Raw genomic sequence first — 9,930 nt, 5'->3', positions numbered from 1 at the left:
AGAACAATCCTACATTCAGCATAAGATTTGTCAACCATTTAACTCCAAAATTCGGTTTGTCTTCACCAAACGTTTTGAATGATTTGCAGAAAGTGAACGAGTTGGAATTTAATGTAACAGAATAAATTTCATCCAAATCAGCCCTGACCAGACATAACAAACACTGAGTATCAGAAACCAACAGGTTAATGTAAGTTTCTTCGCGTTCACCTTTCCTTGTAGTCCTAGAAATGCTGATAGTTGCTTGGGGAACATCAACAAAGAACAGTGCCTAGGAACATGCTACAATAATATATAAAGTATCTACACAAAGTCAGCTACATGTACTTACAAAAGCAGAATAATTACAATGAGAGGCTTAATATTTACCATCATTAAGGCACCTTCAACGGAAGCTTTAAATGTTTTCCTGAAATAATGAAATTAAAAACAATTGGAATTGCACATGACAAATTTCCTAGCTTGACTTTAAAAGAATACTGTAATCATAGCAAATGAAAACGGAAACAACTGCGCAAGTTAAATGTTTAAAGGCTGTGCGTGGAGCCTAGTCTCAAATACAGCCAAGTAATATTTCTGCTGGGCAAAGAAACATGTTTAGTTGGAAGGGTAACTACCTTCATAATGGTTTTACATTTTTCACAACACCAGGGTATAATTGCATTGTGTGGGTTGCTGACTTTGGCACAGATTTGGTTGAGGAATTCAGCGAAATAATGTGTGCAAGAATGGACAGGAATTGTCAGGAACATTCAAGAGTTACACAAAGACATTGGAAGATCAAATCAAATCAAATGAATCACTCAACATAAAATGTCGTAACTTCTGTCAAGACTTACTAATGAAAAATATCAGTGTTTAAATCAGACTGTAATGTCTCTGTAAACCGTAAATACTTGAAATGGGGAAAATCAATGAAATTTGGTAATGCATGGTAAATATGACACATAAATACTGGAAGAAAACAATAGTGTAAGGGAGGCAACACAAATTTCCTGACTGACAAAACCATTCAGGATGTATATCCCGTGTATGTGTATGTACAGAGTTACAGCGTATCCTGGCAGCAACGTGAAGGGACAGTTGTTAACATGACGTGACAAGTATACATTGCAGGAGAGAGCTGGTTGGAGAAACACCCATCTTATCTTCATGACTCTAACTAGTCATAGGCCACAGTAAATGAAGACATTTGAAGAATATTTGGCTATTTCCAGCAAGGATCATGGTGAAAAATAGCAAATTTGTAATCACTGAGTGAAGTAGAGTGTTCACACGGGAAGTATTTACCAGACCGGTCTTATTCGTCACATAAAGATGTGGTATACATTACTTCATACATATGTATGTTGAAAAAAAACCCTTGTGGTAAATAATGGGCACATGTCAGCAAACCTGGAAATTTCTTGACTTTCAAGAACCTTTACTTAACAACATAAACATCTAAAAGCAGGTTTAGGACACATGTAAAGTTAGCATTCAAACAGAGCAGAAATCAGGAAAGAAAGCCCTAATCTAACTAACCCTAAGGATCGGAAAGGGGTGTTGGATCGGAAATGGGATCCAAGGACTAAGGATACAGTTGGGGTGACCTACCCTTGGGGGATGATGTCATCACTCTCCTCACCAATATCCCTCTACAAGAAGCTCTTCACATCATCTACAAATTAGAACAAGCTACAAAACCAGAAGTGACGACGTATGGTACACCCTCAGCTTCATCAGCCTTGCTTTGACACCTCCTGCAACACCTTCAATGACATCATCTGCACGCAACTACACGGAGTGTCTGTGGGTTCCCCTATGTCTCCACTCATCGCCGACATCAGTGCTCCCCACAACACCATTCAAACCCAGGAAATCAGAGGTATTCACCACCATACCCAACAGCCAGCAGCCTGGGTCAGCCTGTGAACATATGCTGTGCTTGGCAGCAAAATTCATCCCTTGTAAAATAGAATAGGAGAGGGGATGCACAATGTAGTAAACACTGTACATCACATGTCTAACGCTATTGGGCACAGTGACAGGAGATACAAACTTACCTGCACTGTACAATCTTCCCTCGCTGGGGACTGTGTAGAGGTGTGTGCTGAGGTTGTGTCAGTGGCAGCACCGTCATGTCAGTCAGGGTCTGCAATAACATCCACCACAATGATCACCACCACTTACTACCACCCAAATAAACAAAGATGATCCCACATTGCTGTAGAGATACTAATGGTCGGAAACCATATGCATGGTAGCCCAAAGCATTGATTCTGCACATTTTCTTGATGATGAGTTCGTACAATGGTGAAATAATTACAGAACTGTTACCAAGGTTACCATGTGTGTGCTGGGAACATCACAAGAAACCCAGCTCTGTACTGTCCTGAATGAAACTGTTCATTGATATGCACTGCATGAGAAATGCTAAACAGAGTGTACTGTATATTAGATGCGCCTTCATAAACACGACATAAGTGGGTAATATTCATAAGGGTCAATTGACCTTGTATGCTCTGTGCCACGAACTACCCCGGGGATACTAGCTGGCGCAATGCGTAGACTTTTAAAATACTAAGAAAAAAACCAAAAACTGAAAGAACACCAAACGGTCGTAAAATAACTTGGGCACTTGCCTCCAGATTCATGTGACAGTCATCGCTGACCCACGACGGCGTAGCAAAGTGACTACAAGCCGTCCATTCCTTGGTCTGCCGTGTACGCCGCCATGATCAGCTGACGGTGACAGTGGTAAACAGTGTGCTCTGGCGTCTGATTTGTGCTTGCGGCTTCCGGGTTACGTAGTGCTTGTGGGTGAAGGTTACAGTGAGAGTGATTACTCCAGCTGTGTGTTAATGTGAAAAGTGGAAATGTGCAGACATGAATTGGAGCAGTGATGAAAAAGAGAACACATTGTAAAGTATAGATGTATGTAGAGTAAATAAAGTGAATTTTTGCACAACTGATGGTGGAAGAGCTGAACACATGTAAAGTGTATTTGAGAAGCTAGAACGTGCTAGGTAGGCCTGTGTGGGTAAGTGGAGGCGATAGTACTACGTGACCATATATGGGGGACGAAAGAAGTGAAGGCAGTGTGGTCCGAAATACGAGTTGCTGTTTGTTTGCTTGGCTGCCTTTCTTTGAAGTCCCCGATGCGCGAGGTTTGTAACCTTGGTGTTACGTGGTCGACGTGTGTTAGATGCGTGGTAGATATCTGATGTTTGGCTGGTTGCGAAAGCAGCGTAAAGAACATGGTTGTGGCGAAGTGAATCCGATGCGTGTCGGAGGGAGTGGTCTGGGTGAGGATGTGGCCGAAGCCGATTGGTCGGTCGGCATTGTTTGCGATGTTATTGATGGCGATCGCAGCGGGCAGATGGTGCAACGGAAAGGGGGAAAGTGGGAAAGTGCCTTCAAGAAAACCCAAAAGGGCACGGACTGCTATGTCTTCTGGCACTGATGTTGATGGTTCCAGTCGGGGATGCCGATTTGGCGCTCAGGCCAAGAATTTCGACCACGACTTCAGGCTGTGAAATTTTCAGACCCTAAGATGATACAGGAAAGCGGAATCACACGATGGAATCGGTGGTAAACACGACAGCTTCCGGGTCAGAGTTCTTTAATTATGCATCCGACCCAAAAAGTATTGAAAATATTTTTTGGGGGTTCTTGTTGTGACTGCAACAATAACGTTCCTTAATGCAATTCGGACAAGTTTTTTTTTTTAATCATTCAAGAACCACGAGTGTGTCCAGTTTTTAACTGCTTCCTCTTTTCCAGAAGTAATACACCTGAAGCCCATGTTCTAAACAATGTACACTGTTTGTGGACATGTGGTACTCCTATGCAGGAAATGAAGGGGAAGCAGGATGTAAATTAATGAGCGCTACGATGACGTAATGCATTCTTTTCATAAACCACAATCAAGAAACATCCAGGATAGTTAATAAACCTTAAATATACCAAGAACATTACTTTGATGTAATTAAGAAATGCCAATGTGCGCCTTAGTAAAATTAGTCAAACTATTATGGTGTGAATAGTGTTTTCATTGTGAACAGTTTGTGTGGCGCAACTGAAGTCCAGTTTGGCGCCAGTGCAACCGAGTACGCGTTGCATTTAAAGTGTACAACTAATACAGCGTCACGGAATGATAATCCCGTACTGGGCGAGAGCAGTGTATGTCTCTTCCGGTAGTGACAGGCGTTGTGCCGAGTGCTAATGTTATGTTGACAGTTGCGGAGGGATATTTTTTAGAAAACGATTGAATCTCTTCGTTTAGCTGGCAGGGGCAGGAGGTGGAGTAGACTGTTTGCATAACGTTGTTCAGACCAAGGATATATAGTATATCACCGTCATACATGGTGCCGTTCATGCAACAAACTGACTTCAGCGCTCCTGTTGTTTAACACAGACCTAGTCGTTTCAGAGAACAAATGTAGCAGCAGCAACAGCAGCAGCAGCAGCAGCAGTAGTAGTAGTTACTGTCACTGACTTGAGTTGAGAGGCACGATGGCCGTCCGTTGAGATTCAGGACCTCACAGACCTCTTGCTTGATGGCCTCACAAACTGATTGAAACGACGTTATAAGCATAAAATCTTTAGGTACACTCTTACACATGTCCCATTTGTCTCAGTTAAACATAGTCTGCTACAGACCCTCCAGTACAGGTTGTTGTACGTTGTTTCCTTTATGGAAGTTTATCTCTGGTTTTGCGTGTCGGGCTTCAGAACGGACTGTTTGGTTATGCTAACCACGTATAATACCTTGTTTGGGTGAAGGAGTTATTGTCAGTGCGATTATGAACAGATTGTCACATGAAAATAAATTCGGCCGTGCATCCTAAGCAGCGTGACTCAATGTTGATCATGGATGTGCCAGTGTTGATCATGGGTGTGCCAATGTTGATCATGGATGTGTTTAGTTGTTTTGAGTGTAACGTAGAAACGTACGTACTTGGTTAGAGTGACTGATGCAAGAATGTGAAAACTGCGGAGCCAAACTGGTGGGTCCTTCAGAAAACCCTTATTTGGACAAGACGATAAGTGCATTTTCCATCACGTTTATCGGTCACATTTTCCATCAAGTTTATCAGTCACACAATACCACCTTCATCACACCTTGAAAAACGTTCTTTCTGTGTAATCATAAATGGTTATCATTGTAACTAAACCAACCAACCAACCAACCCACCCACTCACTTACTCACCCACCAACCCACCCACTCACTCTAAATGTGTACATTGTTGGACTTAACACACAGTGTTTCTAAACATTGGTACTTTACCGATTATGTTTTATTTCTTTAGCTGTTTTTTTAAGGACTCGGAAAAAACAATTTCCAGCGATTCAGTGTCATCCTTTAACTGTATGCGATAAATATGATGTTTCTTCTTTTTTCGTAAGTTGAAAAAAATTCTTTTCTGGAAGATGCCTAGTGAAGCTGAAACAGTGTTGCTGGCCATGCTACACTGTATTTATGGAGGGGCGGAATAAGCACTGAAATATCACGGGCGGAAAGGCAGTACGGCAGTGTGCGGTAAGGGTTGGGCTATGTTATACATGATATTATAGCCATTTGAGCGTGATTAATCATCTGAAAATTGTCGTCATATTTTATGCGAGCTCGCACTGTCTTTCATGATAAAGGTCTAACATAGAAGGTTTCAAAACATTGTTGAATGTTGTAGGCGGGATACTTTGGACTCAGGAACTTTGAAACATTCTGGTACCGGGCGTGGCGTGACGTGGCGTAAATACTAATACATAACGCTTATTAAGGCAGACAGAGTTTATTGACGCAAGCCACATGGACTATAAAAACTTACCATTTACACACTGCCGTTGCCTGTTATAGCCATACCTACAATATCGAAATAGTTATGTTGGATGGTGATGGCGAGATAGACATTGACGTTAAACGTTGTTTCTAACACGGAATGCTACACGCACACATCTACCAAAAGAGCGTTGAGTATTTATATTTTCTGATGAAAATAACGTGTTTGTTCGGCAGGTTCGAACTTGGTTGATTGTGTCTTGTATTACATTTCCTCCTCTAAGGTAACAGAGGCAGTGCTAACTACCTGAAGCTTCCTGCAAATATCTAAAAACCAGCCGTTCACGGAAACTCTTGCTGACGACGTGCCTTCAGGTCTGATCCAAACTACGGGATAATGTTCACGGGTTTACTTTTACGTAAACTATACTCATCGCCGTGTTTGCATCAAGGTATAGAAGTATTTTTCTCCGTGGTTTAGTATGTCTATAAAGCAATATTTTCAGCATGTGTTAAGCGTTTCGAACCCAGGACGTGCAGGATGGGGTTCAACGTACGTCAGTCAACTTCACCGAGAGTGCACAATACTTAGTATTCATGGTCATGTTTAAATTGGTGGTGAATGGCGAAACACGTGGCATATTATGACTTATTTTGACTCTGCCCTCAAAAGAAGCATTAGTTTTATCAGACATTTCCTACGACACTGCAAAGTGGGTCTGAGGCGGGGAATGATTTGAAAAATAGGGCCATTTTGTGAAGGAACAACACGTTTAGTTATCAATATTCCATCAATATCACCGCAGGGAACGCCAGGAATGGCTTTAACCATGTAGACCATGGAAACCCGGCATTTGGCGTGAATAGTAAACACTTTAACCACTAAGCTACCCATCCAGGCCAGTGCAACATCACATGCTTAGTGGATGTTCATCCCAAAGGTTTTACATACCATTGTCACATTTCAGTACATAAACGTGTACAAAGAATCACAAAACATTACCCGAAGTATGAATGATAAGATATACGCAGGGGTGACGGGAAATTGCGTGGGTAGTTTGGCTAATATGTCACACATTACTGATCTGATCGCCTGGTCTCGCCCAACCCTCACAAACTAGCTGTATCCTGACATGGGCAATGCAACCTGATGTACTGTGCTGCACAAACGTTATAGTAGATATATATTCTTGGATTATTAGGTTTCTTTAATTCAAGCTTTTGGGAATCATTTAATAATTGAGTGATTTCATATGAACTTATACGTATCAATATAATATCTACACTCATTGCAATAAAGGAACTGACTGTGCATAGAATGAAAATTAGGACATTGTAGTGTTAAATGCTTTAGTGTCTCTATTTTTCGCACTCCCGTGACCAATTCAGTCTGAATGTAAGGCAGGCGCTTCCACGATTCATTTATTTGGGTTTGAAATATTTGCTACACTTTCCTAATACAGACCATGTTTCAGTACAAACTGTTAACAGTCAGTACTTATTACTTGACACATTACATAACACGAGTGCATTTTTGGAGGGCGAGGGAATTTATCATGGCATTACTTATTTTAACATGGCGAGTGATGATAAGAACGGAATTGTTGTAGTTTAAACATGATATTTACGGTCCATCAGGACGATGGAAACACCATTACAAACCACACACATTTGGCCTTTTGGGGCACTTTGAGTGTAGACTAACATCGATTTGTATAGCTGTAATTTAAGTACTTAAAAATAACATTATCGTCTCTAACACTTGACCTGCAAGGTAGGACGGCCATCAGTGCACATGGGAAGGACAGCGCCCGCATCATAATCGTGCGGTTAACTGCCTTTGACATCTGGATGAGGTCACGGTGGGACGCGTACGATTCCAACAATAATCGGCATTTCTTGATGGAAAAAGAGGCAGTCTTACTTTTTGGAGTGTGTGAATCTCTTTTTAAAACTGACTAGTTAAGGAGTATGGACAATGTGACGTATTCCTGTATAAAATAGTGATAGTTTTGTCTTTTTTATTGGGGAACGTCCTAACGTTACCTGGAATGGATACTTCAATAATAATAAAATGCCCGATACAACAGTACCGACACTGATTGACCGAAGGACGATTTTAAGACATAAACCTGCAATTAAATATGTACATATGCACAAAAGTTAAGTGCCACCCACTGTTTTTGTGATCTGCTACTTTGGATACTCAATGGTAACTGTCATAACGAGATCTATGACGGTCAGTGACGTCACTGGTTTGATTATGTTCGGCAACTAAACGGGTGGTGACGCCGTGATGACGACCCATTTTCCTTGCAATTGCACTGCATGACATGCCAGCATTTTTATGTCTGTCACCTGTCATCTCTCAGCAGTAGTTAACATTCTCCTCACCATCATTTCCTAAGTCTAAAGTGAAATGAGAATCTCACAATAGACCGGTGAAACCATGTATGTAAAACTTGATTTTCAAGATTCAGATGGTCTGGAAATGGAGTTGCACGTGCAGAACGGTTTCCTTGTCATATCTTGACATTCTTAGGTTCAAGAATCTATGGAAGGCTCATTCAGTCAGAAAAGTTTATACTTTATATTTCTGATCTCCTTCAGTTCTGTAATCAAGACACCTTGAAAATAGTGGCGCTTAACTTTTGTGCATGTATATAAATTTACTGTTGCTGAAAAAACCACTTAAAACTTTCTGTAGCAGCAAAAAAAATGAAACGATGACGAATATGATAAATGTTTACTCATGTGACATCATTGCTGCATAACGGCGCTTCTATATGGAGTAAAATGTGGTGGTGATGCTAAGGGTACACAATATGAAGTATGTCTACACTGACATACAAGTCCTTACATTTCATTAGCTTGGTTTACTGTTCCGGGAACGATATCCGGGGGAAATCGGAATGACAACATTTTATAAACCAGCAACGGTAAAGAATGTTTTAGCAGTAACAGTAATCATGTTTTCGGAACGGATAGAACGGTCGCAACATGTTTTGTCCTGGCCTAAATTCTGTATATATACCTGATTCATTATATAAAAAAACACCCCGTACACCGCAAGAATTACATCATGTCAAAATACTGACAGCAGAAAGATTCATATGTAAATACAAAAACGGCAAAAGGTGCGTGAAAATGCACCGCCCACCCCGCCGTATAGGATCGACTAAAAAGATAAACGTCTTTCTTTCTACAGCTGACACGCTGCGAGGTTGGTCGCCGGGGGTGGCGTGATAGCTGGCGGCGTGACGTCATATGTCTAGCGGTGCTGACGACATTGTCTCTGTAGTCTAAAGTCGACTGTACTTACTTGTACCCAGCTGTCATAGCAAGACACTGACATGTCCTTGAAGGTCTGCAAAACTGAAAACGGCAATGTGTCTGAAATATGATAATATTTAAAAGCTTAATACAAATTGAATCAACAATACAAACCGTGCCTTTCACCAACCCAGTCGTGTTCACGCCCCCACTGAAATACTACTGAAAGGAGGAGTCGTTGTGGGCACAAATACCACATATACAGACATATATCCCAGATGTGATCCTATCAGAAATCAGAAGACAGAAAAATACCGGGTACGGTACCCAAAACGGCAAATAGAGTCCAAAATGTTCAACCACTGTAGTTCCGATTCACACGCTGTGCATCGCGGCATAGAGTACTGTACGTATTTATACACTTTGAACGTTTTTGAATGGCGTTGGTGCAACAGTTCCGATTTGAAGCCAAGGCTAGGCTAGGCGGATAGAATTTGTTGCCATCAGCCTATTACTGGTCTATTCAATTCTTTTCTTACAGACGTGTAGTCCATCAGTCCATAACTACAAATTTTGCTTTGTGTATGGCAAAACATGGTGTGTAGATTGATAATTTTAACATCTTAGATTCATTGAATGAAAAATAAACTAGCTATTTACTATTTTAAGTTATTTATAAAGTTACAATCTGATGGTGACATGGGGAGTTTGAACTTAGGTTGATACAAAAGGCTTTTCGTAAACGGTTCAAACGGAGCAGTTTGAATTTGGAACACACGAGGAGAAAGTGGTACTCATCCACAACGTAATCTTCATCGCACTGTAAACATAACCTATATGTTATAATACCTTACTTTCAATACGTAAATGATGTGAAAAAAACATCTAAACT

The sequence above is a fragment of the Haliotis asinina genome, unplaced genomic scaffold, assembly GCF_037392515.1.
Source record: "Haliotis asinina isolate JCU_RB_2024 unplaced genomic scaffold, JCU_Hal_asi_v2 scaffold_17, whole genome shotgun sequence".
NCBI lineage: Eukaryota > Metazoa > Mollusca > Gastropoda > Lepetellida > Haliotidae > Haliotis > Haliotis asinina.
Note: the sequence above shows the minus strand (reverse complement) of the source record.